The sequence below is a fragment of the Bos taurus genome, chromosome 8 (assembly GCF_002263795.3).
Source record: "Bos taurus isolate L1 Dominette 01449 registration number 42190680 breed Hereford chromosome 8, ARS-UCD2.0, whole genome shotgun sequence".
In the NCBI taxonomy this organism is placed as follows: Eukaryota; Metazoa; Chordata; class Mammalia; order Artiodactyla; family Bovidae; genus Bos; species Bos taurus.
The window spans coordinates 82,502,816-82,530,815 of NC_037335.1; the positions used below are offsets into that span (position 1 = coordinate 82,502,816).

The 28,000-nt window shown below is 40.1% G+C and overlaps 1 long non-coding RNA gene across 2 annotated transcripts in view; it reads right to left on the reverse strand.

Annotated features, from left to right (window-relative positions):
* Positions 1-28,000, reverse strand: part of LOC101902831 (uncharacterized) — a 76,484-nt gene that overhangs the window by 21,430 nt on the left and 27,054 nt on the right. For both annotated transcript variants that reach the window (XR_009495641.1, XR_235666.5), the window contains exon 2: positions 2,580-2,667. This is a non-coding gene — a long non-coding RNA (uncharacterized lncRNA). The remainder of the gene's footprint in view (positions 1-2,579; positions 2,668-28,000) is intronic.

Consider the following 28,000-nt stretch of genomic DNA (forward strand, 5'->3'; position numbering starts at 1 on the left):
CCAGATACCCCCCATGCCATACCCACCCACCCCCTACAACTCTCAGGGAATTCTAGGAAGACAGCTCACCTTGGTATATTTTATTACAAGATTAAACCATGCAGGAAGGCTGGGAGAAAAGTTAAAGGGCAGACATGGTCAACAATTGTCAGGTTCATTCTTATTTCAGTTATCTTTCCCAAACTCCAGTATGATTTTGGATGTTTCAATAACCAGTGTGATCTGATAAAAGCTTATCAACTGAGAGCAGCCATAGAGAAGGGAATGAAGTGACTATTTCCCACTAGTGTCTGAAGTGAAGCTAAACCACTCAAATGTATGCACATGCCTACACAAACACACACTAACAATAAAAATACGAATACACAAAAAAGCAATACACAGACTCAATGCCTGAAAATTTTCATCTGGCTATTAATAAAAATTTTGGAAAAGTTTGGGAGGAAATTATTTTGAGTTGAATTTCAGGTGAATTTAAGAAGGCATTTCTAACTGGATATATCTTTGAAATGTGAGCTTCTATATTTGCAATCATCACCACACATTTTGAACATCTTCTGTAGGACCAAAGCCAAGTGCTGGCTGCCATGTACACAGATGACTAATGACAAAGCAATGTGAAATGCATTAAATAGCCAACAAGAAGAGAAGGAGGGGAAGTACAGAGGTGGGGACTTTATTCATACCTCCAAGAAAGGACAGAGTGTATACCAATAAGAAGGAGGATGCAAGCCATCTGTGTAACGGGGAGAGTATGAATATGGGGTACAGAGCTAGAGATGGGCCTGCCATGTATCTGGCATGTTCAGAGAGCAACAAATTGCTTAGAACACAGGATTCAGGTATGGAATAATAAAAGACAACTGCGAATGGGGTATGTATATTCATTCTAAACTGTGTGTTTGAGGTGAAATGCCAACTGAAGGCATTTGAACATCTTGAAGGCATTGGGAAACCACAGAAGTTTCTGTTGTTATTTAGGGGTGTGGGGTTTGATTAGGGGAGGGGAGAAAATGTGATATATACATGCACTGCTTTGGGATAATTCATCTGACCATGAAGTATGACTGATCAGAATGGAGAAGAAATGAGGCTTGGGAGCTAGGGGCTGTGGTAGACTCAGGGTGAGGAAATGAGAGCCTGGCCTAAGGCTACCAGTTATTAAGCACCTTGCAATCTATGTCACAGGTTTTGTGAGCTCCACGCCTTATCTCAGGTAAGCTTCACGACACCCTGTGGAGTAGGGAAGTAACTGAGATCAGGCAACTAACTAAGAGGTTCAAGGTCACACAACAAGCAAATGACTCAGGTGGGATTTGAATTAATATTTTTTCTGATGTCCAAGTCCATGTTCTTTCTACTATGACACATCAGCCTCCTGTTTTTAATAATGGTTCATCATAGCAGTGATAAGAGGACATGCAGGGGACCCTACTTAGGACTAGGTTATCCTTGCAACCTCAGTATCTTTATGTTGTACCATGATTTTGTGAGTCACTCAATATCCTCTTCTTTCCAATTGAAATTTGCGGAGTAAAAAACCATTCCATGCTGCAGCGTCTCCCCAAAGGCCCAGTCTGTGATCGCCCTGACATGGAAAGTGAGTAGCGAAACATGTTTCAGGTTTGTGGGAAATTGCGAAGGACAAGACAGAAATCATAAAGGCACAATTGAATTACTTTGTGCCGTGGCCCCTGGGATAACAGCTGTTTTCCAGGTCTACAGTGGTTCTCATTAGGAAATTAAAAACTCAAAACTCCGCATCCGCAGCCTTGCACAGCTCTGACCACGTGGTGACAGGAAGCTCTGTGTTTGCACAGGTGGGGGATCCAGCAGCCTCACAAAGTGGGTGGCTGGAATCCCTGCCCTGAACACAGGTGGGCTATTGGACGAAAGGCAAACCCAGGAAGAGGCTCGAGTGTTCTGGTGCTGTCAGCCCCGCTCCACGGAGGGATGAGGGCCCCCGCAGTCCTCGCCACCTCGGCAGGTCATTTTAGGGCCATAAACAACTACTGGTTGAGAGCTCTGTCCACTCAACCTAGTACAGAAGGATCTGGTCTGGTGTAAGGTCAAGTCTCCAAACATTACTTACAATATGATACCTTTGTGCACCACTAAGAAAAACCCAAACAAGTTGTGCTTTTGACAACACATATAGGAATGTCATACATTTCAAAAAAGAAATGTGTTTAAAAACAAAGGGAGGACACAACACAAGACTTAGGGCAATGAGTAGCTACTGAAGGTCTGGGGTTTGGGAAGGCAAGGGGCCAGGAAGGGCAGGACCACCTGGACGCCTAGGGTGTTGTCAGTGTTCTAGTTTCTGAGTCAGGTGGTGAGTTCATGGGAATTGGATAAAATTATTAAAACCAAAAAATCCACATGAAAACCATAGAGGATCGGGTGTAGACCAATGATGAGAGTACATCAAGAACCTAAGATTATAATTAATACATTTCTGTTCCCCTGAGATACAAAATGGACAAGAAAACAAAAGATGAGATGTTGCCAGAACTCTGCCGAAGTACCCCTATTCTAAAATACCTGGCTTTGAACATTCTTACCTTTGAACATCTTACCTTGCTGGAGGCTTCAGTGTGCAGCCTGATAACCTGGCACCTGCCATCTGCTGCCTTCTCGGTACACAGGACCACTGGTAACTCACATCTAGAGAGAGCATAGGTGTTGACTAAAAACTGGGAAGTGAGCAATAGTAGAAAACTTCATTGAAAATGAACAAGGAGAATGACAGTAATACCAGACTACATTGGAAATTTTCACGTCAACAATCATTCCTTCAATTAAAAGACATTTAATATCAAAGAGAAAGTCAGAAAACATGTAACTAGTCTTGTAGTCTCAAGAAATCAATTCCTTCTCACGAGCCAGAAAAAATTGAGTATACCTCTTACAGCTCCTCCCTTGCCCTCCTCTCTTCATTTTTTAGCCGCTAACCTGAGACATTCATTCCACCCAGAAGGAGCACAAAATGTTAATGAGTTGGGCTAGCTGATATCAAAGGGACCTCTGGGCTCTGAGGTCCATGCTGCTGTGTGAGTTGTGGGCAGGCCATGGGCCAGCAGTCAGGACCCAAGGCAGTTGCATTTCCCCCAGCTGAGATTGTCCAGTTCAGGGTGAATTGGGGGATTATCTTGATGCTTCCTCAGACTTATCTTATTTCTCTCTCTGAAGTCAGAAAATTAATTTCAACTTTGCATACCTTGAATGTTTCAAGCTTAGAACTAGAGTCACTGAAAATCAGAGAAAGGGAAAAGAAAGAGGGAGAAAGGCAGATGAAGATGAATGGGAATATGTGGCAGTCTGAGAAAAGCCAGGGGACCACAATTAAAGCAAAGCAGCACATCTCTAAATGTGTTGTCTAAACTCTTCTCACAACCAAGTTCATAGGATTAAGATGTGCTGGTGCGGTAGGCAACTTTCATTGTATTACTGAGGAACATGTTAACTCAACAGAAATGAACTGAGATATATCTATGTGCCAGGAAGTGTGTTAGGTCCCAGAGATAAAGAAATTACCAACCCAGATAATGTCCCATTCCTGGGAAGAACTTCTACAGGGACAAGAACCAGTTGCACTCAAGTAAATCTACAGCATAACACTGGGCAGAGATGCAGACTCTGAAGGAATGCTTTGGTGTCTGGGGAGAGGTGACACTGAAGATGTGATGATCAGAGAAGGCTTCTTTGCTGGGGAGACTCAAGAGAAGGAGCAGCCAAGTAAACCTCTCACAAGTGAGCTTTCTCAGAAGAAGGAGCAGCCACTGGCCAATTCCTGAGGCAGGAGTGGCTGCGTGTCAGGCCAGTTTGAAGACAGGAGGAGGCTTGTATGGCTGGAGTCGGAGCCTGCCACATGATAGCAGGGCCCAGTGCAAAATTAAAGTGCAAAGCCTTTGGTTCAAAACTTATTAAAACCTTCAAAACAGCATCAGTAGAGCACTGAACCAAGTGCAAGGCCCTTCTAAGCTCAGGATCTGGACAAGAGCAGGCCTGGTTGGCTCTAAGGTAGGAAATGAGATCTGAGAAATATTTATGACTGATCATGCTTGGCCTTGTAAGACGTTTCAAGGAGCTTAGATTTTACTCCAAGTGCAATAGGAATGAATCATGGGTTCTAAGTAAGTAAGTATGTGGCCTGACATGGTGCTAAAAAGAGCTCTGACTCCTGTGGATGAGCCTGGGAAAACCAGGAATGACAATAGGGAGGCCAGCGAGGTTGCTAAAGAATTGTAACAATGACAATGAAGAAATAACTCAGTGTGGTATTCTTTCATCATAGTTGGATACAATATTGTCCTCACCACCCCTCACGTGTGTTCTTCAGCTCTGAGGATGAGTGAACCTGCTCTGGATGCTGGAGCAGATGTGAGTAACAAGCGTGGGTAAAGAACCTGGGCAGAAGGTGAAGCCAGGCTGAAAGTGTACTTTAAAAGCAAGGAGATCAGACCAGTCAACCCTAAAGGAAATCAACCCTGAATATTCATTGGAAAGACCAATGCTGAAGTTGAACTCCAATACTATGGCCATCTGAGGCAAAGAGCCGAGAAAGAGCCAACTCATTGGCAAAGACTCTGATGCTGGGAAAGATTGAGGGCAAAAGAAGGGGGAGACAGAGCATGAGATGGTTGGATGGCATCATAGACTCAATGGACATGAGTTTGAGGAAACTCTGGGAGACAGTGAAGGACAGGGAAGCCTGGCGTGCTGCAGTTCATGGGGTCAAAAAGAGTCAGACACAACTTTGCGACTGACAAACAGTAGCCTTCTCAGTTCACCTCTCCCTCAACTGATTCGACACCAGGCAGGGATAGGAAGTAGAAAGAATAGAGCATACTTCAGAAAGATTCTGTCCTGTGGGTCTCTGATCTGGAATTCCATTTCATTTTATTTGGGGGAGAATGGATACATGTATATGATGGCTGAGTCCCTTCGCTGTTGACCTGAAACTACCACAATATTGTTAATTGGCTGTACTCCAATATGAAATAAAATGTTTAAAGTTAGAGGGGAAAAAAAGGAAAAGGAAATTCCTGAGAGCTGAAAGTCTTTCAGTGGCTCCTACAGGAGTCACAGGAGGGGAGATTTGAAATTCTAACCAAACCCAGGACACGGGTGGGCACTTAGGCATGGTTGAGTAGTAGAGTAGGTGACCTCTGCAAGGTGTAACTTCTGTGAGCATGTCACCATGTCCTTCCTCAGCCACTGAAGGGCAACCAGGAGATTCTACTTTCTGGATAATGGCTTCAAGAACAGTTTTGATGGAATTATTGGAGGGAGATTGAGGATGCTCCTGCCTGAGAAAAGAGGTAAATGTGGTTAAGAAAAAAAAGAGGCTTAAAACCAGCCAATCGTTCATGAACACCTATGCACTCTAACGTGGATTTGTATGCTGTGGCAACCTTAAGATTGATCATGATCTAAGTTTGAAAAGTAAAGAAAGAAAAAAGAGCCTAAGGTCACCCATTTAGAAATGAAGGAATCAGGACTCAAAGCCAAGCTTATATTTTTTCCATCTTGCCAAAACCATAACAGTGGCGATTTTAAAAAATGACCACATATCCTTGGACCCTCCTCTCATTGTCCCCTCCCGTGGAATCTGTGTGGGCTCATGAGTGCTTTAAACCATGAGTGTGGCAGAAGTGATGCTGCGTAGCTTCCAAGAAGGTCAGAAGAGAGGCCAGACAGCTTCCATCTGGTTCTCCTGGAACCCTTGTTCTTGGAATGTTCCCTCTTGTATCCTATCAGCCACACTATGAGAAGCCCAAGGCACACAGAGAGACCACATATAGGTGCTCTGGTTAAAATCCCCACTGAGCCCAGCTTGGAGCAGCCCAGCCCAGGAGCCAGATATGTGAGTGAAGAAGCCATGTTGGGAGTGAATCCTCCAGGCTCAGCTATCCAACCTTTTCAGGTGAGGCCACACACATCAGAGTAGAGACAAGCCAGTTCTACTGTGCCCTTTCCAAATTCTTGACCCACAGTCTGATAGTTGCTGTTTTACGTCACTAAACTTGGGAGAGTTAGTTATGCAGCAATAGGTGATGAGACTAATAATTTTGACTTGGACTGACTTATGGTGTGAATGGGTCTGAGAGCAAATGTGTCATAGGAACAAACAATATGTGCCATGGTTTTGCATTATCTTGACTATAGAGACAAGTTGATACTTGATTGCTATAACCTTGGTCTAGTATGTATTCTCTTAAATGTCATGTATTCTCTTACATCCAGTAATTTAAATGACAGGTGTCTGTCTGAAACAAGACGTTCTCGGGCCAACAATTGATGTATCTTTCACATAAATTTTAAATGAAGCCTTTTTGGCTTATGTAAGATCATTAAAGTCTCCTTTTAAATCAATAAGTCCATGCTCTGTAGGCTGCAAAGTCATTACATGGCAAATGACATTTCTAAGTCAATGGCTGCTGGAAGCAATTTTAAATCAAAGCATTTGAATAGCTTCACTTTTTTTTTCAGAAGTAATATGTTTTAGGTTATATTTCATATACAAGAAGGTTCGGTCAAATTTATGTTTTTTCAGATAGCCAAACCATATCCAGATTACACTTGAACCTTTCTTTGAGAGCTCTGTGTAGTATTCAATTGCTTTTGACAAGCATGATACCCTGTAAAAGATATGGCTTTCCTCTGAAAACCCCCTTCAGCTAAAAATACATTGTATCGAAAATAAATGGCTGTCTCATCTAAATTCAACTCTCTGTAGCATTTTGTAAACTTTCGTGACCATAGAGAATGAGCTCTTAAACCTGATTTCAGGGTGTCTAAAACAAGATTTGGGACTTCCGTGGTGGCTCAGACGGTAAAGCGTCTGTCTACAATGCAGGAGTCCCAGGTTCGATCCCTGGGTCAGGAAGATCCCCTGGAGAAAGAAATGGCAATCTACTCTAGTAGTATTGCCTGGAAAATCCTGGACAGAGGAGCTTGGTAGGCTACAGTCCATGGGGTCGCAAAGAGTCAGACATAACTGAGCATCTTCACTAAAACAAGATTTGAGTGTGAAGACATGGGGGCCCTGCCCTCCGGCCAGGGAGTCAGGCGACCCATTCAGACCCTCCTTTCCAGGTTTTCAGTGCAACGATGTGGAACACAGCAGCTTTGATTTCTTGGGTAGGATGTTGGCAGAGTGGGGAAATGATAATTCTTGAGGAACAACTTTTGAGGGGGGAAACTGAGGCTTTTTGAATAGAGCAAGGGAAAGTATCTGGGCAGAACCAGAAGAAAGGAGAATATATAGCTGATATATTTGTTTGGCAGAAGCTAAGAATTAGAACAGGAGAAGAGGTAAGAGTGAGAGCTAGCAGTGGGTGTGAAGTAACACCAAGAACTCTGAACACCCTTGTCACCAACACGACCATCTTCATAAAGCCTGTCGGCGGAGGCTGCATGCTTCTGGCAGCCATTCTGACTCAAGGGACCTGTTCAGGCACAAATCTGTGTTCATATGCTGTGCTATACCCATGAATGCTATACCCAAGTGGACAGTTGCGTGTCCACAGTCAGATTGTCAGAAACCCACATGAAAAACTTGGGTTACAACAGTGATAAATCTTCTGGAAGATTAAATGACTCTGATAGCTTCCATGCTGCCATCTGGACTGTGGTCATTTTGAAGGCTGACTCTCTACTTGTTTTAATTGATGTGGCCAGCACTGCTTGTGTTGTTAGATTGAAAATAAAACTAGGGAAACCCACCTTACCACCACAAAGGTTATAGCCTTAATACAGCTACAGGTCTGCTTGTGAGCTTGTCAGGAATGACTCAAGACACTTGAGCCAAAGGCTCCAGTAAATCTAAACACTTGATAATTCTTGTTTTTGTTTAACTTAGTGAAGTAAGGCCAAATAGTCAAACCAACTGCTATGCAAAAAGCAGGCAATTTTTATAAAAACAGAAGGATTGTCCTCAAGATTCCAAGAATGTCTATGTAATCATGCTGGTTCTAAGCCCATTGGAGGTTTATCTTCCAATGAGAAATACGTACACAGCTTCAAATTAAGTTCAACTTTGTTGAAAATGCCTTGAAAATTGTTACTGCATTTTACATATTTCATATTCCCCACTTAGTAGACACTCATGTAAAGTCAGATTCTCCAGAAACTACTCTCTAGGATGCAGATTTATGTGTGAGGGATTTACTAAGGAAGTACTGAGTTGTGAGACCAGTCAAGAGTAATGGAAGCAGAGCAGTAAGTGCAAAGAGCTAGGGTAGGGGTGGGTACCTGGAGAAAGAGAACCAGGCTTGTTTGACAAAAGGGAAGCCATTTCTAGCCTAAGGCATTTTGTGATCTAAGTTCAGTTCAGTTCAGTGACTCAGTCATGTCTGACTTTTTGCGACCCCATGAACCGCAGCACGCCAGGCCTCCCTGTCCATCACCAACACCCAGAGTCGACCCAAACTCATGTCCACTGAGTTGGTGAGGCCATCCACCCATCAAAACCTCTGTTGTCCCCTTCTTCTCCTGCCCTCAATCTTTCCCAGCATCAGGGTCTTTTCCAATGAGTCATCTTTTCACATCAGGTGGCCAAAGTATTAAAGTTTCAGCTTCAACATCAGTCCTTCCAATGAACACCCAGGACTTATTTCCTTTAGGATGGACTGATTGGATCTCCTTGCAGTCCAAGGGACTCTCAAGAGTCTTTTCCATCACCACAGGTCAAAAGCATCAATTCTTTTGCACTCAGCTTTCTTTATAGTCCAACTCTCACATCCATACATGACCACTGGAAAAACCATAGCCTTGACTAGATGGACCTTTGTTGACAAAGTAATGTCTCTGCTTTTCAATATGCTGTCTAGGTTGGTCATAACTTTCCTCTCAAGGAGTAATCGGCTTTTGATTTCATGGCTGCAGGCACCATCTGCAGTGATTTTGGAGCCGAGAAAAATAGTCAGCCATTGTTTCCACTGTTTCCTCATCTATTTGCCATAAAGTGATGGGACCAGATGCCATGATCTTCATTTTCTGAATGTTGAGTTTTAAGCCAACTTTTTCACTCTCTTTCATTTTCATCAAGAGGCTTTTTAGTTCCTCTTCACTTTCTGCCATAAGGGTGGTGTCAACTGCATATCTGAGGTTACTGATATTTCTCACAGCAATCTTGATTCCAGCTTGTGCTTCTTCCAGTCCAGCATTTCTCATGATGTACTCTGCAAGAAGTTAAATAAGCAGGGTGACAATATACAGCCTTGATGGACTCCTTTTCCTATTTGGAACCAGTCTGTTGTTCCATGTCCAGTTCTAACTGTTGCTTCCTGACCTGCATACAGATTTCTCAAGAGGCAGGTCAGGTGGTCTAGTATTCCCATCTTTCAGAATTTTCCACAGTTTATTGTGATCCACACAGTCAAAGGCTTTGGCATAGTCAATAAAGCAGAAATAGATGTTTTTCTGGAACTCTCTTGCTTTTTCGATGATCCAGCGGATGTTGGCAATTTGGTCTCTGGTTCCTCTGCCTTTTCTAAAACCAGCTTGTACACCTGGAAGTTCATGGTTCATGTATTGCTGAAGCCTGGCTTGGAGAATTTTGAGCATTACTTTACTAGCGTGTGAGATGAGAGCAATTGTGTGGTAGTTTGAGCATTCTTTGGCATTGCATTTCTTTGGGATTGGAATGAAAACGGACCTTTTCCAGTCCTGTGGCCACTGCTGAGTTTTCCAAATTTGCTGGCATATTGAGTGCAGCACTTTCACAACATCATCTTTCAGGATTTGGAATAGCTCAACTGGAATTCCATCACCTCCACTAGCTTTGTTCATAGTGATCCTTTCTAAGGCCCACTTGACTTCACATTCCAGGATGTCTGGCTCTAGGTGAGTGATCACACCATCGTGATTATCTGGGTCATGAAGATCTTTTTTGTACAGTTCTTCTGTGTATTCTTGCCACCTCTTCTTAATCTCTTCTGCTTCTGTTAGGTCCATACCATTTCTGTCCTTTATCGAGCCCATCTTTGCATGAAATGTTCCTCGGTATCTCTAATTTTCTTGAAGAGATCTCTAGTCTTTCCCATTCTGTTGTTTTCCTCTATTTCTTTGCACTGATGGCTGAGGAAGGCTTTCTTATCTCTTGCTATTCTTTGGAACTCTGCATTCAGATGCTTATATCTTTCCTTTTCTCCTTTGCTTTTTGCTTCTCTTCTTTTCACAGCTATTTGTAAGGCCTTCCCAGACAGCTATTTTGCTTTTTTGCATTTCTTTTCCATGGGGATGGTCTTGATCCCTGTTTCCTGTACAATGTCACGAACCTCAGTCCATAGTTCATCAGGCACTCTATCAGATCTAGGCCCTTAAATCTATTTCTCACTTCCACTGTATAATCATAAGGGATTTGATTTAGGTCTTACCTGAATGATCTAGTGGTTTTCCCTACTTTCTTCAATTTAAGTCTGAATTTGGCAATAAGGGGTTCATGATCTGAGCCACAGTCAGCTCCTGGTCTTGTTTTTGCTGACTGTATAGAGCTTCTCCATCTTTGGCTGCAAAGAATATAATCAATCTGATTTCGGTGTAGACCATCTGTTGATGTCCAGGTGTCGAGTCTTCTCTTGTGTTGTTGGAAGAGGGTGTTTGTTATGACCAGTGCATTTTCTTGGCAAAACTCTATTAGTCTTTGCCCTGCTTCATTCTGTATTCCAAGGCCAAATTTGCCTGTTACTCCAGGTGTTTCTTGACTTCCTACTTTTGCATTCCAGTCCCCTATAATGAAAAGGACATCTTTTTTGGATGTTAGATCTAAAAGGTCTTGTAGGTCTTCATAGAACCGTTCAACTTCAGCTTCTTCAGCATTACTGGTTGGGTTACTTGTGACTTGGATTACTGTGATATTGAATGGTTTGCCTTGGAAATGAACAGAGATCATTCTGTCGTTTTTGAGCTTGCATCCAAGTACTGCATTTCAAACTCTTTTGTTGATGGCTACTTCATTTCTTCTGAGGGATTCCTGCCAACAGTAGTAGATATAATGGTCATCTGAGTTAAATTCACCCATTCCAGTCCATTTTAGTTTGCTGATTCCTAGAATGTTGACATTCACTCTTGCCATCTCCTGTTTGACCACTTTCAATTTGCCTTGATTCATGGGCCTGACAATACAGGTTCTTATGCAATATTGCTTTTTACAGCTTCGGATCTTGCTTCTATCACCAGTCACATCCACAACTGGGTATTGTTTTTGCTTTGGCTCCATCCCTTCATTCTTTCTGGAGTTATTTCTCCACTAATCTCCAGTAGCATATTGGGCACCTACTGACCTGCAGAGTTCCTCTTTCAGTATCTTATCATTTTGCCTTTTCATACTGTTCATGGGGTTCTCAAGGCAATCCTATTTTAGGATTAGTTGCCTCCAAATGACTTTAATACTAAAGGCCATTCCCTGGCAGTGTTACCCAATCAACAGGAAGGCAAACAGAGACAGGGACACTGGGCAAATCTGGGGACAGAGTGCCATTTGTTTTATGATTTCTCCATCCTGCACTGCCTTGTCCTCACCCAGCATTCCAGGCTCTGAACTCTTTCTGACCTTCTACTGTAAAACCTCCTTTTACTGTCCATTTTCTAAGCATTCAGTAATCTGACAAATCATCATTGCAAGGATATCAGTGAAATTTTTGGATTCATGTATTATGATTCATCACCAGGACTTTTCACATTCCAAACCCACAGAGGGAACCAGTAGAGGAAATATTTGTAACCAGAATAGTCCAGAGAAGGTAATTTAAGTAGAGATTTTTGCCTATGTCCCAAATTGCATACCATTGTTCCTGTCAACTTCAACTTCATAGACTGCTGGTCACCAGCAGTGACATTCTATTTATGAAAAAAAAATTAAATAGACTTTCTGCTAACAGAATTTTTTTTTATTCCTCTTGTTTTCTAGATTGATGGGTTATATTATTCATTATTATTTTATGATGATAGTAATACAGAGAATGAAAGTCTCGCTTTTTATCAAGTACTTTCTATAAAAGAATATAATTATATATACAGTATATGTTATATATATTTATTTACATTAGAATATTTCCATTACATCAATGTGAGATGAGATGATAGATGTAATCTTATTTTATAGTCAAAGAAATTGTAGCAGATGCTGTTGTGCCCCATCCATAGAGGGTCTTATCACTTAGGTGCTGGCCTGCCACCTTCCTGCTACCCAGAGCTGTATCTCTTTGCTAAAATTAGGCAAGGCTACTCTTCCCCACTCACTGGAGACAGAAGTACAGAGGGGAATCACCACCCCCACCCCACGTCTTTTACAATGAACGATGCAATTGGTGTGTAAGTACCCCAGCTCCCTCTGCCCTCAGCAGCGTTACACATATGCAGTCTGTTACATCTTTGCAGTATGCCCTGTTATATTTCCCACAGCTTTTCCATAGAATTAAGTTCCAGTTTAATTTTAGGAGCAACAGACTTAACAATGTGTCTTTACCCCGTTTTACTACTTCACTCTGCTACTGTATTTCTTCTACCCATGTTGTGCTGGTAAACTGGTGCTCAAAGCAAAAGAAAAAACAAAAACAACACAAAAACAGCCTTGATATGTAACACCTGCTGATTTCCTGGTGCGTGTACTGCCAAAAGGCGTGATTTCTCTCCATTCATTGCTTTGCTGCATCAGTTTCCCTAGCCCTGTCTGTTTTCATGTTTGCTCGTGGAATTAGCAAGATTAACTTTGCCTAGAAAGAGTAAGAACCATAACATAGTTATTGTATTCTTCAGTAGAACAGAAATAAGTTCATCAGTCTTGAGCTTTTCCTTTAAAAAAAAAAAGTTGCTGAAACACATTTAGAACCTCATAACTTCTGAGCACATTGCCTTAAAGTCACCTCTTTTTAAAAAAGAAGTAGATCTATTCAAAAGCAGATACTGAGTCTACTTATGTAAGTTGAGAGAATAAATTGTAAACTAGGCCATCAGACTGTTTAGGTCTGGGGAGAGATATGGATCATTTAGTTTACTCAAAAAGCTATTTATCAAAGGTCTGCTTTGTATTAGGAACTGGATGTGCTAAGAGTAATCTAGTGGAATATGGAGAAGTTAACATCACTGTTGTTTTTTAACCTTGGTCAATGTTTTGCTTGTATCTCTCTCATAATATCTTTATTACCATGTCTTACATTTATTGATTTGTGTATTCCTCTTACCCCCTTCATTAGATTTTAAGCACTTTCAAGACAGACACCTGGTCTCATTTATATACCATTTATGTGCCTCATAGATACTTGAGAAAAAGTGTTAAACTAAATTGAGATGTGAACACCTTTTAAAACTGAATTGAGAGGTGAATGCCTTTTTTATCAGTCCTGTGCTTAAGCTAGCAACAGAATTTAGGATTCCTGGCTTTATATTCTCAGCTGCTTTGCTCTCTATTTATGATATGTAACATAATTTGTAACATAAATGCCTTTTGTGTCCAAAGAGTTTAATTAATGGGACTCCTTGAATGCTTAATATGGCAACATTTATAAATGCCTATTTGGATAATATTTTTAAGTGTTAGATTTTATTCTGACTGAGCATATTGATTCTTTCACTGACTTCTATAAATGTGGCCCAAATTTGTGGGTGGCAAAAATGCAGCCTGTGGACCACATGTGTTCTCTAGGGTATATTCAAAACACGAAGAGTTCTTGAATTCCAGATGAAACCCAGGCTTCCAGTACAAATTGCTTAAGAGAACCCATGTCTAAGAGATTCTGAGCCAGTGATGGGGCTGGTCCCAGAAAAATATATGACCCACCCTTACCCTCTTCACAGTGTTTAAAGCCTTCAACTCACTTCTCAAGCTTAGGCCTGCTTTTAATTGAATACTTGGAAATCCACAAGAAATCTTTTGCACACACTTTGCTGTTTGCCACTCCAACTTGATTCTGTCAGCTTTTGCCCTTGTGCCTTCTTCACTTGCTATTCTTTGGAACTCTGCATTCAGATGCTTATATCTTTCCTTTTCTCCTTTGCTTTTCGCTTCTCTTCTTTTTACAGCTATTTGTAAGGCCTCCCCAGACAGCCATTTTGCTTTTTTGCATTTCTTTTCCATGGGGATGGTCTTGATCCCTGTCTCCTGTACAATGTCACGAACCTCATTCCATAGTTCATCAGGCACTCTATCTATCAGATCTAGGCCCTTAAATCTATTTCTCACTTCCACTGTATAATCATAAGGAATTTGATTTAGGTCATACCTGAATAGTCTAGTGGTTTTCCCTACTTTCTTCAATTGAAGTCTGAATTTGGCAATAATGAGCTCATGATCTGAGCCACAGTCAGCTCCTGGTCTTGTTTTTGCTGACTGTTTACAGCTTCTCCATCTTTGGCTGCAAAGAATATAATCAATCAGATTTCGGTGTTGACCATCTGGTGATATCCATGTGTAGAGTCTTCTCTTGTGTTGTTGGAAGAGGGTGTTTGTTATGACCAGTGCATTTTCTTGGCAAAACTCTATTAGTCTTTGCCCTGCTTCATTGCGTATTCCAAGGCCAAATTTGCCTGTTACTCCAGGTGTTTCTTGACTTCCTACTTTTGCATTCCAGTCCCCTATAATGAAAAGGACATCTTTTTTGGGTGTTAGTTCTAAAAGGTCTTGTAGGTCTTCATAGAACTGTTCAACTTCAGCTTCTTCAGCGTTACTGGTTGGGGCATAGACTTGGATTACTGTGATATTGAATGGTTTGCCTTGGAAACGAACAGAGATCATTCTGTCGTTTTTGAGATTGCATCCAAGTACTGCATTTCGGACTCCTTTGTTGACCATGATGGCTATTCCATTTCTTCTAAGGGATTCTTGCCAGCAGTAGTAGATAAAATGGTCATCTGAGTTAAATACACCCATTCCAGTCCATTTTAGTTTGCTGATTCCTAGAATGTTGACATTCACTCTCGCCATCTCTTGTTTGACCACTTCCAATTTGCCTTGATTCATGGACCTGACATTCCAGGTTCCTATGCAATATTGCTCTTTACAGCATTGGACCTTGCTTCTATCACCAGTCACATCCACAACTGGGTATTGTTTTTGCTTTGGCTCCATCCCTTCATACTTCCCGGAGTTATTAGAGATAAGAAAGCCTTCTTCAGCGATCAATGCAAAGAAATAGAGGAAAACAACAGAATGGGAAAAACTAGAGATCTCTTCAAGAAAATTAGAGATACCAAGGGGACATTTCATGCAAAGATGGGCTCGATAAAGGACAGAAATGGTATGGACCTAACAGAAGCAGAAGATATTAAGAAGAGATGGCAAGAATACACAGAAGAATTGTACATAAAAGATCTTCATGACCCAGATAATCACGATGGTATGATCACTCACCTAGAGCCAGACATTCTGGAATGTGAAGTCAAGTGGGCCTTAGAAAGCATCACTATGAACAAAGCTAGTGGGGGTGATGGAATTCCAGTTGAGCTATTCCAAATCCTGAAAGATGATGTTGTGAAAGTGCTGCACTCAATATGCCAGCAAATTTGGAAAACTCAGCAGTGGCCACAGGACTGGAAAAGGTCAGTTTTCATTCCAATCCCAAAGAAAGGCCATGCGAAAGAATGCTCAAACTACCACACAATTGTACTTATCTCACACGCTAGTAAAGTAATGCCCAATATTCTCCAAGCCAGGCTTCAGCAATATGTGAACTGTGACCTTACAGTTGTTCAAGCTGGTTTTAGAAAAGGCAGAGGAACCAGAGACCAAATTGCCAACATCCTCTGGATCATCGAAAAAGCAAGAGAGTTCCAGAAAAACATCTATTTCTGCTTTATTTACTATGCCAAAGCCTTTGACTGTGTGGATCACAATAAACTGTGGAAAATTCTGAAAGAGATGGGAATACCAGACCACCTGACCTGCCTCTTGAGAAACCTATATGCAGGTCAGAAAGCAACAGTTAGAACTGGACATGGAACAACAGACTGGTTCCAAATAGGAAAAGGAGTATGTCAAGACTGTATATTGTCACCCTGCTTATTTAACTTCTGTGCAGTGTACATCATGAGAAATGCTGGACTGGAAGAAGCACAAGCTGGAATCAAGATTGCCAGGAGAAATGTCAATCACCTCAGATATGCAGATGACACCACCCTTATGGCAGAAAGTGAAGAGGAACCAAAAAGCCTCTTGATGAAAGTGAAAGAGGAGAGTGAAAACATTGACTTAAAGCTCAACATTCAGAAAACGAAGATCATGGCATCTGGTCCCATCACTTCATGGGAAACAGACGGGGAAACAGTGGAAACAGTGTCAGACTTTATTTTTTGGGGGCTCCAAAATCATTGCAGATGGTGACTGCAGTCATGAAATTAAAAGACGCTTACTCCTTGGAAGGAAAGTTATGACCAACATAGATAGCATATTCAAAAGCAGAGACATTACTTTGCCAACAAAGTTCCGGCTAGTCAAGGCTATGGTTTTTCCAGTGGTCATGTATGGATGTGAGAGTTGGACCATGAAGAAAGCTGAATGCCGAATTGATGCTTTTGAACTGTGGTGTTGGAGAAAACTCTTGAGAGTTCCTTGGACTGCAAGGAGATCCAACTGGTCCATTCTAAAGGAGATCAGTCCTGGGTGTTCACTGGAAGGACTGACGCTAAAGCTGAAACTCCAGTACTTTGGCCACCTCATGCGAAGAGTTGACTCATTGGAAAAGACTCTGATGCTGGGAGGGATTGAGGGCAGGAGGAGAAGGGGACAACAGAGGATGAGATGGCTGGATGGCATTACCGACTTGATGGACATGAGTTTGAGTGAACTCTGGAAGTTGGTGATGGACAGGAAGGCCTGGTGTGCTGCGATTCATGGTGTCGCAAAGAGTCAGACACGACTGAGCGAGTGAACTGAACTGAACTGAACCACTCTGTAATCATAAAGAATTTGATTTAGGTTATACCTGAATGGCCTAGTGGTTTGCCTTGGAAATAAACCAAGATCATTCAGTTGTTTTTGAGACTGCACCCAAGTACTTCATTTTACACTCTTTTGTTGACTATGAAAGTTACAAACTCTAAGGAGTTCTTGCCCTCAGTAGTAGATATAATGGTCATCTGAATTAAATTCACCCATTCCCGTTCATTTCAGTTCATTAATTCCTAAAATGGTGATGTTCACTCTTGCCATCTCCTGCTTGACCATGTCCAAGTTACCTTGATTCATGGGCCTAGCATTCCAGGTTCCTATGAAATATTGTTCTTTACAGCATTGGACTTTACTTTCACCACCAGACACATACACAACTAGGGGATGTTTCTCCTTTGGCCCAGTCTCTTCATTCTTTCTGGAGCTATTTCTCTGCTGTTCCCCAGTAGCATATTGGACACCTACTGACCTGGGGGTGCTCATCTTCCAGTGTAATATCTTTTCGCCTTTTTTACTGTTCATGGAATTCTCGAAGTAAGAATACTGGAGTGGTTTGCCATTCCCTTTTCCAGTGGACCACGTTTTGTTAAAATGCTCCATCATAATGTTTTAAAAGTTCATCTATGTTGGTTGGACCATGTATCTAAACGTCATTCTTTTTACAGCTGAATAATATTCCATTATATGTATAGAAAACCTTTTGTTTAGCTATTTATCTACTGATGGATATTTGGGTGGTTTTAATCTTTTGGCTATTGTGGATAATGCTGCTGTGAACATTAGTGTATGGTATATGGGTCTCTGCTTTCAATTCTTGTGAGTATATACTGAGAAGTGGAATTGCAGGATCATATGGTAATTCTATATCTCTTTGAAGAACTGCCAGATTGTTTTCTACAGTGGTTGCACCATTTTACATTTTCACCAGCAATGTACACAGGTTCTAATTTATCCACATCCTTATTAATACTTGCTATTTAATAATTTTTTAAAAAATTAGTAGCCATCCTAGTGGGTGTGAATCAGTATTTCACTGTGATTTTGATAAGCATTTCCCTAGTAACCAGTAACATAAGCTTCTTTTAATGTGCGTATTGGTCCTTTGTATATCTCCTTTGGAGAAACATCTATTCAAATCCTTTGCTCATTTTTTGAATTGGGGTGTTAATTTTTTGCTGTTGAGTTTTAAGAGTTCTCTATATATTCTTTGTTAAAAAATGTTCACCCCCCCCCCACTATCCTCTATATTCCTGATAGTAATCTTTTATCAGACATATGATAATCTTTTATCAGATATATTTTCTACTATTCTGCAAGTTATCTTTTTACTCTCTTGAACCATCATTGAATGCACAAACATGTTAAATTTTCATGAAGCTCAATTATCTACTTTTTCTTTTGTTTCTTGTGCTTTTGGTGTCATGTCCAAGAAATCATCGCCAAATCCAATGTTGTGAAATTTTCCACTTCCTTTTTTAAGAGCTTCATAGTTCTGGTTCCAAATAGGGAAAGGAGTATACCAAGGCTGTATATTGTCACCCTGCTTATTTAACTTATATGCAGAGTATCACGAGCAATGCTGGGCTGGAGGAAGCACAAGCTGGGTTCAAGATTGCCAGGAGAAATATCAATAACCTCAGATATGCAGATGACACCACCCTTATGGCAGAAAGTGAAGAGGAACTAAAGAGCCTCTTGATGAAAATGAAAGAGGAGAGTGAAAAAGTTGGCTTAAAGCTCAACATTCAGAAAACTAAGATCATGGCATCTGGTCCCATCACCTAATGGCAAATAGATGGGGAAACAATGGAAACAGTGACAGACTTTATGTTTTCAGGCTCCAAAATCACTGCAGATGGTGACTGAAATTAAAAGATGCTTGCTCCTTGGAAGCAAAGCTATGACCAACCTAGACAGCATATTAAAAAGCAGAGACATTCCTTTGCCAACAAAGGTCCATCTGGTCAAAGCTATGGTTTTTCCAGTAGTCATGTATGGATATGAGAGTTGGACCATAAAGAAAACTGAGCGCTGAAGAAGAGATGCTTTTGAACTGTGGTGTTAGAGAAGACTCTTGAGAGTCCCTTGGACTGCAAGGAGTTCCAACCAGTCAATCCTAAAGGAAATCAGTCCTGAATATTCATTGGAAGGACTGACGCTGAAGCTGAAAGTCCAATACTTTAGCCACCTGATGCAAAGAACTGACTCATATGAAAAGACCCAGATGCTGGGAAAGATTGAAGGCAGGAGGAGGAGATAACAGAGAATGAGATAGTTTGATGGCATCACCAACTTGATGGACATGAATTTGAGCAAGCTCTGGGAGATGATGATGGACAGGGAAGCCTAGCATGCTGCAGTCCACAGGGTCGCAAAGAGTCGGACACAACTGAGTGACTGAACTGAGCTGAACTCTAAAGCAAAGTCTTTCTAATTGTGCTTTATCCATTATCTTACACTTAACCAACCTGAGATTGGAACAGTCATAAACTAGTCTTCCCAATGCATAGAAAGCACTTTATCTCTAATTTCACTGCAATAATCTTAATAGGAATCCTAGACAATGAGAGAGCTAATGTTACCAACTTAAATCCATATTTGTTATGATTGGTAAGTGATCCATTGATTTTCTCTCATTGCTCTATTACAACTAATCATAAGAAAAAAAATCCATGACATTTGGTTAATTGGGCTCTAGAAATACAGTTTTCTAGTAGACACTCAAAAAAGACATACAGTCTTTGGAAAATTTTTACCAAACTTGATCTTAAACTTGTTTATGTTAAGCAATATGCAGCTCAACTTTAGTGTAGTGAATCAACAAGACTAAAATTTTAAAAATCTTTGCAGAATTTTGTACTTAAGCCTGGTTTAAACCATGCTAACTTGGTAGTTAGCTTTCATGTATTAGTGAAAAAAGAATCTAACACATCATAAATAAATCTACTTAAATAGTTAAAAGACTGCTTGTATATAGTCAAGCTAAATCAGCCACATGTAAGTGTGGCAATGATAGGTATGTCCAAGCTTTGTAGCAATACCTAGAAGTTTATCTTTAACGCAGCCCTGGAAGAGGAGTTACATCAAATATTTCAAAATTCAGTGACATAGACTGATTTCTACTTATTATTTAGATAGCCAGCCTTATTTAACTGACAAATTGGACTTAATACTATAGTTACCTACATCTATCAAAGGCTGGTCATCATCCAACCCTGAAATAAATGTTAGCTGATTAAAGTAGTAATGATTAAAACATTTAAACCACATGCTTTAGATCTAAAAAATAAGGTTGATACGTGTAAAGGGGAGATTTATTAGAGGATTTGTGAAATATGGCCCAAACAAACTAATTCATCAGTTTAGGTGAAGGTCTGCCTATGAATTCAAGAATATTTTCAAAAAGAAAAACATCTGTTGCAATTTAAGTTTCTGTTTATAAGTGAATATTATGGATTATTTTCTGAAAAAGGATACAGCTATTTACATAAATGTTTGAAAGTTAACTTGAAATTACTCTTGTGTCTTTGAGGGGGATTTGTATTGTTACTGTACTTACCATCCCTTCCTGGTGGTAGAAGGGAATTTGAACCTCATGGAACTGAAAGAAGTTACAACAAATTATGATGCCAACTTTCCAGGAAGAAATCACTGTCTAGGCCTTCACCTATTTGTGTTGGGTTTAATAAAAGATGCATTCACTGGGAAATTTAAAGGTATTTCCAAAGATATACATATATCTCATCACTTATACATACAATGTATAACACTACACATTTACTCAGAACCTGACTTTCAAATTAGAAGAAACTTCACTGTATTGGGAGCTATGTAAGGCAAGAGCTATGTAATTTAAAGAAAGCAAGAGTAGCTATATTAATTTCAGGCAGAACAAATATTAGAGCAAAGAAAATAATCTGAAATTAACAAGAGCTTTCCATAATGGTGGTGGTTTAGTCATTAAGTCATGTCTGACTCTTGCGACCCCATGGACTGTAGCCTGCCAGGCTCCTCTGTCCATGGGATTCTCCAGTCAAGAATACTGGAGTGAGTTGCCATTTCCTTCTCCAGGGGATCTTCCCAAACCAGGAATCAAACCCAGGTCTCCTGAATTGCAGGCAGATTCTTTACCAATTGTACTACAAGGGAAGCACTCCATAATGATAAAGGGTCAACTCTTCAAGAAGTTACAACAATCCTTAACATGTATGTACTTAACAATAGAGCTGCAAATACATGGGTGCAAAAGCTGGTAGAAATACAAGAAGAAATCAGTGAGTCCTTTATTATATATTTAGAGACTCAACATTCCTCTAACAAAAAGCAACAGACCTAGCAGGCAGGAAATTAATAAGGACATAGCTTAACTCAGTACAACCACTCATCAAACATAACTAACATCGATAAATTACCACATCCAACAACAATAAATGTTTCAGCTCACAAGGTACATTCACCAAAACAGACCAAAACAGATATTATAGCACATAAACAGACACTTTAACAAGTTTAAAGAAGAGAAATCATATAATGTCTGCTCTCAGACCACAATAGAATTAAACTCAAAATCAATAATAGAAAGGTAGATGGAAAATCCTCAAATAATTGGAAATTTAACAATACATTACTACATAAAACACAGGTCAAAGAAGAACTCTTAGGAGAAGTTTAAAAATAATTGTAACTAAATGAAAATACAACTTATCAAATTTTGTGGGATTCACAAAAGCAGTGTTTAGAAGGAAGTTTATAGCATTGAATACATATGTTAGAAAAGATCTAAAGTCAATAATTTAAACTTCCATCATAAGAAACTAGAAAAGGAAGAGCAAATTAAATCCAAATTAGCAAAAGAAAATAAATAAAAATTAGAGCACAAATGAATAAAATTTAAGTAGGAAGTCAATAGAGAAAATCAATGAAACCAGAATCTGGTATTTTTGAAAAGATTAGTGAAATTAATAAGCTTCTACTTGAGCTAACTAAGAAAAAAGACAGAAATACAAATTACTAATATCAGAAATGAAAAGAGGACATCACTACTGATTCCATGGAAATTTAAAGAATAATAAATATTATAAACAACTCAATGCTCACAAACTTGATAACCTAAATGATATGAACTATTTCCTTGGAAAATGCAATCTGTCAAAATGTACAGAGGGGAAATAGACTATCTAAATATGTCTATAATTATTAAATAAGTTTAGTTAATAATAACCTTTCAAGTTGGAAGCACCAGGCCCAGATGGACTCACTGGTAAATTCTACTAAAGATTTAAGAGAAAAAAATCAATTTTCTACAATCTTTTCCAGAATGTAGACGCAGAGGAATTACTCCCAAACTTATTTTATGAGGTTAGTATTGCACTAACACCAAAAGCAGATAAAAAGGCGTTACAAGAAAAGGAAACTACAGACCAACACCCCTCATAAACCTAGACGCAAACATCCTCAACAAATTATTAGCAAATCAAATACAACAACATATGAAAAGAATTATATACCACAATTAAGTGGGATTTATCCCAGGTATTCAAGTTCCAACATTCAAAAAGCGATTAATGTAATCCATCACATCAACAGAGTAAAGAAGAAAAATCACATAATCATATCATTAAATACAGAAAAACATTTAACAAAATCCAATACCCATTCATGATTAAAAAAAAACAACTCAGAAAACTATAGGAATAGAGGGGAACTTCCTCAACTTGATAAAGATTATCTACAAAATGTCTATAGGTAACATCATACTTAGCAGCAAAACACTAAAAACTCCTGCTGAGATTAGTTCCTTTCACCACTCCTTTTCAACATTGTTCTGGAAGTACCAGCTGATACAATGAGAAAGAAAAGGAATATAAAGTATTGTGATTGGGAAGGAAGAAATCAAATTGTCTTTATTTACAGATGACAAGATCATTTATATAGAAAATATGAGGGAATGGATAAAAATACTCCAGCAACTAATAAGTAATTATAGCAAGGTTGCAGGATAGTTACAAGGATAATATAAAGTCAACCACTTTTCTATACACCAGCAATAAACAAATAGAATTTGAAATTAAAAACACAATATCATTTAAATTAGAACTCTTAAGAAGAAATGTGTTCATGAGTCATGAGCTCAGTTATGTCAAACTCTTTGTGACACTATGGACTGTAGCCCTCCAGGCTCCTTTGTCCATGGGGATTCTCCAGGCAAGAATACTGGGGTGGGTTGCCATTTCCTCCTCCAGAGGATCTTCCTGACCCAGGGATCGAACTACATCTCTGGTGTCTCCTGCATTGGCAGGCAGAGGCTTTACCACTGAGCAACCTGGGAAGCCCCTTAAGAAAAAATACTTAAGCATAAATCTAATGTACTGCATGTGCTTAGTTGCTCAGTCATATCTAACTCTTTGCAATCCCTTGGACTGTAGTCCACCAGGCTCTTCTGTCCATGGAGATTCTCCAGGCAAGAATACTCGAATGGGTTGCCATGCCCTCCTCCGGGGATCTTCCCAACCCAGGGATTGAACCCAGGTCTCCCACATTGCAGGCAGATTCTTTACTGTCTGAGCCACCAGGAAGACCATACAGATGTCCAAATATATATGAGGAGAGCTACAACACTCTAGTGAAAGAAATCAAAGAATTAAATAAATGGAGAGATCCTCCATGTTTATGGATAGAAAGATTCAATATCATTAAGATGTCAATTCTTTCCAATTCAATCAATAGATTCAGTACCAAAGTTTTAGAAAATTACTTTGTGGATATCTACAAAGGGATTTAAAAGCTTTTATTAGAGGCAAAGCACCCAGAATAGCCAACACAATACTGAAGATGAAGAAATTTACAGGACTGACCCTACATGACTTTAAAATTTACTAAAAGCTATAGACTCATTCGGAGAAGGCAATGGCACCCCACTCCAGTACTCTTGCCTGGAAAATCCCATGGACAGAGGAGCCTGATAGGCTGAAGTCCATGGGGTCCTGAAGAGTCGGACACGACTAAGCGACTTCACTTTCACTTTTCACTTTCATGCGTTGGAGAAGGAGGTGGCAACCCACCCCACTGTTCTTGTCTGGAGAATCCCAGGGACGGGGGAGCCTGGTGGGCTGCCGTCTATGGGGTCGCACAGAGTCGGACACGACTGAAGCGACTTAGCAGCACAGCTGATTAACGGAGAAGGCAATGGCAGCCCACTCCAGTACTCTTGCCTGGCAAATCCCATGGACCGAGGAGCCTGGTAGGCTGCAGTCCATTGGGTTGCTAAGAGTTGGACATGACTGAGCGACTTCACTTCACTTATAGACTCATTGGAAAAGACTTGATGCTGGGAAAGATTGAAGGCAGGAGGAGAAGTGGGTGTCAGAATGAGATGGTGGGATGGCATCACTGACTCAATGGACATGAGTCTGAGCAAACTCTGGGAGATACTGAAAGACAGAGAAGACTGGCGTGCTGCAGTCAATGGGGTCGCAAAGAACTGGACACGACTTAGTGACTGAACAACAACAATAGTAATCACGTGTGGTTTTAGTGAAAAGACAAATATAACAGACAAATAGATTAATAGAACAGAACAGAAACCCCAGAGATAGTCCCACACAAATATAATCAGCTGATCTTTGACAAAGGAGCAAAGTCAATGCAATGGAGAAAATATAGTCTTTTTAACCAGTGGTACTAGAACATCTAGATGTCCACATGTAAATAAATGTATCAAGACATAGACTTTACACCATTTACAAAAATTAGCTCAAATTGAATCATAGCACTAAATTTAAAATGCAAAAATATAAAATTCCTAAAAGATAAAGCAGTAGAAAACCTAGATGAACTTGAGTTCTGCAATGACCTCCCATAAACAACACCAAAGTCACAATCCATCAGAGAAAGAATTGATAAGATGGATTTTATAAAAATTAGAAACTTCTGTTCTGCAAAAATCACTCTTAAGAGAAGGAGGAGATAAGCATAGATTTTGAAAAAGTATTTGCAAAGGAAACATCTGATAAAGGACTGTTATCCAAAATATACAAAGAACTCTCAAAACTTAACAGTAAAAAAAACAAGCAACTAGGTTAAAAAATGGGCCCAGGATCTGAATAGCCAGTTTACCAAAGAAGATACGTGTGTGTGTGTTCAGTCTTTTAGTCGTGTCTGACTTTTTTTGGCCCCACAGACTGTAACTCACCACGCTCCTCTGTCCATGAAATTTTTCAGGTAAGAATACTGGAGTGGGTTGCCTTTTCCTACTCCAGGTGATCTTTCCAACCCAGGGATTGAACCCACATCTCCTGCATTGGCAGGTGGATTCTCTACCACTAGCATCACCTGAGAAGCCAAAGATATACAGATGACAAATAAGCATATGAAAAGGTAGTCCACACCATAAGCCATTAGGAAAATGCAAAATAAGACAACAATGATATACCACTACACATCTATTAGAATGACCCATATTCCTAACACTGACACAACCAAATGTTGGTGAGGATGTAGGGCAATAGGAACTCTCATTCATTGCTGGTAGGAATGGAACAGTTATTTTGGAAGATAATTGGTAAACTCTTACAAAACTACATATACTCTTACCATAATCCAGCTATTGTACTTAGTATGTACCCAAAGAAGTTGAAAATCTATCTCCACACAAAAACCTGCACAAGGATGTTTATAGCAAGTCTGCCCATAATTGCCAAAAATTAGCAGTAATCAAGATGTCTTTCAGTAGGTCAATGGATAAATAAACTGTGGTACATCCAGACAATGGGATTATTCAGTGCTAAAAAGAAAACAGCCAAGAAGCCGTGAAAAAATATGGAGGAAATAAATGCATATAACCATGTCTTTTATAGCTAATCAGAAAAGGTTATATACTGTATAATTCCAATCATATGACATTCTGGAAAAGGCAAAAGTAAGAAGATAATAGAATCATCAGTGGTTGCTAGGTATTAGGGAGGAAGGAAAGATGAATAAGCAGACATAAAGGATTTTCAGGACAGTGGAACTGTTCTGTATGCCATTGCAACAGTAGATGCGTGCCGTTATACACACATTAAAACCCATAGAATGTACAACACCAAGAGTAAACCTTAGTGTGAACTATGGACTTTGGGTGATAATGATGTGTCAGTATAGGTTCACCTATTGTAACAAATGTACAACCCCAGGCGAAGATGTTGATAGTGGAAAGGCTGTGCATGTTGCCGGGTAGGGGGGATGTAGACAGGAGGTATTTGGGAATTCTCTATACCTTCTGCTCGATTTTACTGTGAATCTAAAGCTGCTATGAAAAATAAAGTGTAATAAAACAAAACAAATAACACACATGTGCACATCAAAAAACATATGTTATAACATTCAAAGCAGCAGAATAGAAACATAAATGGTGGCAACTGCACACAATGCAATACTATGTGACAAGAAAAAGAACAACCCTTAGCTGCCTGCAACAGAATCTATGAGTCTTACATAAAAGACATAAGAGAGGTGCCTGAATGGGCGGAGCCATGGAGAAAGACTGGCCAAAGAGGCCTTCTGATCGCCAGCTCCAAGAGGCTCAACAAAAGATTCTGATAGGGCCATAACTCCTGCTGTGGAGCCAGTCTGTGTTCCTGAACACTTGGCACCGCCAGGGTACCCGCAAGTCAAGCAGCTGTGCCACCTTCACACTCAACTCTCACTGGGGCAGAGCTGCCACAGGCAAAAAAAAAAAGTCTGTTTGTGCGCGCAGGGTCACTTCAGCCCTGTCCGACTCTTTGTAACCCTGTGGACTGTGGCCTGCCAGGCTTCTCTGTCAGAGAGGGGGTTCTCCAGGCAAGAATACTGGAGCATAGTGGCCAATACTGGTTGCCTTACCCATCTAGAGCACTATATTTGCTACTACCCTAGCCGCCAACCCTCCCGAGTACCTGGTGCTGCCAGAACCCCTGCGACCCAAGCAGCTGCACCACTTCCACACCTGGCCCTCACAGGGGCAAACCCAAGCCCTCCAGGACAGCCTCAGGAGCTAAACCCCAGTGGACGACCCACATGTAGAGATGGAAATAAAACCACAATTGAAACCCAGGGGCGGTGTGCCTAAGGAAAAAGACCCAAAAACTCCCCACCACCTGTACAAGCTGCAGATTAAATTCACACGAGCAACTAAGCAGACTCTGTGTCTATGGAATATATAAAAGGCCATTGAGAGCTCCCACAAAAGAAAATGCACTAGCTCTGATAGGTTGTGGACATTGGAGACAAGAACACACAGGAGTAGGACCAGATTAGAATCTGAGCAGCCCCCACAGCAGGTCCAGAGATCAGTACAGCATTGGAGGGCATCCTAGGGAGGTAAGGTGGACTGTGATTCCCAGTGTGGGAAAGGACTCTGACAGCAATGACTCAAGAAAAATAATTATTATTCTTATTTTTTGACTTGTTCTGTAGATTCTTTTGGATTTTTTTCTGTTTTTCCCTTCCCCACTCCCCTCTGTTGTAGTTGTTGATTTTATTGGCACTAAGAAATCCAATTAAGCTTTTGAGCTTTTTTTTAATCCTTTATCCTCACATTTTTTATTGTTGTCATAAACCTCTGCCTCTACGTTGGGCTATTGCAGTTCTGTGGAGTTCTCCTATTTTTTATATACTTTTTTTAATTAAAAATTTTTTAACCTGTTATTATTTTTTCTACATTTATTGCTTTGTTTGCTTTTCCTATTCTTTTCCCCTTGCAGTTAATCTTTAACATATATAAATCTTCTTTATCTACCTCCATTTAACTTTGCATATCTATTCTTTCCTTCTTTTCTTTCTCTCCTTTCCTCTCAACATATTTGTTAGTTTTGTTTTCATTACTTTATTCCCCAATTGGACCTTGCTTTAGTATTGTTTTCCAGTTTGTGCTTTAATTAGTTGTGTTCTGGTAGATATAAATTTGGTTTCCTTTGTTCGCTGGGCTAATCTATTGTACTTAATTTTTGTTGGACTGTTTTGATTTTGCTTATGGGTGTATAAGTATACGTATATATTCAGTCACACTTTCTATTGTTGTTATAAACCTCGGCCTCTACATTGGGCTTTTGCAGTTCTGTGGAGTTTTCCTTTTGTCCCCCTTTCTTCTTT